The sequence below is a fragment of the Gekko japonicus genome, unplaced genomic scaffold (assembly GCF_001447785.1).
Source record: "Gekko japonicus isolate JY-2015 unplaced genomic scaffold, Gekko_japonicus_V1.1 scaffold463, whole genome shotgun sequence".
Lineage (NCBI taxonomy): Eukaryota > Metazoa > Chordata > Lepidosauria > Squamata > Gekkonidae > Gekko > Gekko japonicus.
Genome location: NW_015160224.1, coordinates 293,013 through 295,807, shown reverse-complemented (window position 1 = coordinate 295,807; position 2,795 = coordinate 293,013). Strand labels below are relative to the sequence as shown.

The 2,795-nt window shown below is 48.0% G+C and overlaps 1 protein-coding gene across 13 annotated transcripts in view; it reads left to right on the top strand.

The window, feature by feature from the left end:
• The window catches only part of FNBP1 (formin binding protein 1), a 173,824-nt gene that overhangs the window by 43,476 nt on the left and 127,553 nt on the right, over positions 1 to 2,795 (top strand). The gene's annotated exons all lie outside the window — the stretch shown is intronic.

The following is a 2,795-nucleotide window of genomic DNA, read 5'->3' as shown; positions in this document are numbered from 1 at the left end:
CAGCTCCTGCCAACCAAGCAGTTTGAAAGTAAGAAATTGCAAGTAGGTAAATAGGTACAGCTTCAGTGGGAAGGTAACAGCATTCCGTGCATCCCAGTGCCTAGTCATGCCGGCCACATGACCACGGAAAACGTCTTCGGACAGTGCTGGCTCTTCGGCTTGGAAACGGAGATGAGCACCGCCCCTTAGAGTCGGATTCAACTCGTCAGTGAAGCAGCACACATAAGGACTTGTTATGCTGTTACACATATGATTACAGTAAGACTGTAATTTTATAGCAGGAGTTCAATTCATTTGTGTTCATCAGTAAGGCAGAGGATGGGAAAGGAGGCAAATGAATGGTTGGGACTTAGAGCCATGGCCAGTGACACACACACAGCACTGTCGCAAATTATTTTATTTGGCTTCAATTTATTTACTTCATAGACCACTTTTCTTGGTAAGACTCAAGGTGTATTGCAGGATAAGGCGGTGTCATCAGACAGCACAAGACAATCAGTGCACCATGCAAATAGGACTGGGAACTGCAGCATTAGAGAACAATGCAGACAGGCTCTCCAAGGCAAGTGATAAACATTGGAGGATTTTTAATGCATCAGTTCAACTTTGGAAACAAACCTAGTTAATTCCAAACTTTAAAGATGCAGGAGAAATTTAGGAATATTTTGGAAGCATTCCCTACATCAGGGGTCATTTCGTAGAAAAAGAGCTAGGGGAACTCATTAGCATAACTCATTAGCATATGCCACACCCCCTGACATCAGGGGCCCAGCGGTGGACCTGCAAGGCCAGCGGGAGTGCGAGGAAGCCCCACCAAGGCCCTCCCTGACCCCAGGCAGGCAGGGGTGGGGAGAGGCAGGGAGGAAGCAACTTACCCTCCCTCTTCTCCTGCCTCCTCCTGGCTGAATGAGGGCTGGAAGCGGGGCGGCCAGAAGCAGGGGGTGGGGCTTCATCATGTGCCCCGCCCCCCGTACCTCACCCGGGGGAACTGCGTTCCCCCCAAAATGACCTCTGCCCTACATGAAAGTCATAAATGGGCTCTGTCTAGGGTACATGAATCTGAATACAGCATGATAAAGGACCCATTTCTTTCTTCCTAGTCTGATAATATTACATGAATCTTTTCAGATTTTTTTTTAAAAAACAAGAACACTGTGTGTGTTGAAGGTTTTCATATGACAGCTGATAATCAGTAGGTTCTAGCAAGTCCCAGGATTGAAAAGCAAGGGAAGTGGTAATGAGTATTACAGTAATAGTGTATAGCACATAAGATCATGAACAGTGAAATGAGTGATGTCTGAAGGAATTCTCCAGTGGAGCCTGTGTGTATGTGAATGTCATTGAGCACATGAAGCTGCCTTATACTGGATCAAATCTTTGGTCCTTCTGGCCTTGTATTGTGTACTCTGACTGGCAGCATCTCTCCAGGATCACAGGTCTTCTCTCAAACACTGGCTACCTTTAGATCCTTTTAACTGGAGGTGTCCAGGATTGAAAGTGGGACCTTCTGTATGCAAAGCTGTTTCTCTACCATTGAGCTACGGGCCCTTTGATGTGTCTGTTCACACGTCCTTAACCAACACATGAAGCTGCCCCAAATCCTGGCATTGTTCCTTCCAGTTCAATACTGACCAGTGCTCCCTCTAAGCTGTGGAGTCTTGTGAGCAAAATTTTTACTTTGTGAGCTACTGGCATTAAAGTTGTGAGCAAGCGATTTGGCTGCTGCATAAATTAGTTTGCTCTGGAGCCATCCTTCCTGAACTAAGACAAAAATGTGTGAGCCGGAGGCTAAAAAACTGTGAGCTAGCTCACGCGAACTCAGCTTAGAGGGAACACTGAACTGTGACTGGTATAGCTGCTCTCCAAAGTTTTATGCAGCCTAGCTGAGAGACTTAATTGGAGACAGATTCAGTTGGGTAGCCCCTGGACTAATTGGAGAGTTTGGGAATGTGTCCCAAAGCAAGCACTTTACCACTGGGCCATGGATCCTCTGATGCATCCATCCGCATGCGCACACATTTAAATTCATTTCATTGTGAACGTATGACCCTGTCAAGTCAGGCTATTAGACCATTTAGCTCAGTATTCCTTTTTTTTGGGGGGGGGGAGTACTTTGTGTGTGTCAACTTGCTGCAAGTTAAAAAGTGCTTGCAAGCTTGGAAATCCTGGTGACTTCTGGTGACCCCTCGTGGGGCTAGGACATGTCAGAGAGGTGGCTTGCCATTGCCTGCCCCTGCATCCCGACTGCTGGTATTCCTTGGAGGTTTCCCTTCCAAGTGCTTGGCAGGGTCGGCCCTGTTTAGCTTCCGAGTGCTGAGGAGATCCGGCTTGCTTGGGCTCTCCGGGTCAGGACTTAGCTCAGTAGTCTGATTGGCTTTCTAGAATGCTGGGCAGAGAGACTCTGCTACTGTGGATGCTTTGAGCAGAGACACCACCCCGCAGAGATGGCAGGGATGGAGAATCAGGGACTTTTCTCATGCAAAGCAGATGTTTTGCAACCCCCTCCCCTGAAGGTCTTAGCCTGCATTTTTTTTGCATGTATCCTCTGTGCTGGGGTGGGGGAGGAGAAAGGCCAGATTTGGGAAGTTTCCTCGTCTGCAACTTGCTGCAAGTTAAAAAGTTCCCAAAGCAGCATGAGTCGGGAGCGGAACAAAATGGTCCTTTGGTGGAAAACCTGCTTCAGTGCTTCACTTGCAGGAGGGCAGTTGCAAAAGAGGAAGTGGGGGGTGCTGGACAGCAGTGAACAGGGAAGTGAGCCTCAGCTAGGAGTTTGTGCAAGGAGAGAAAATGGTGGT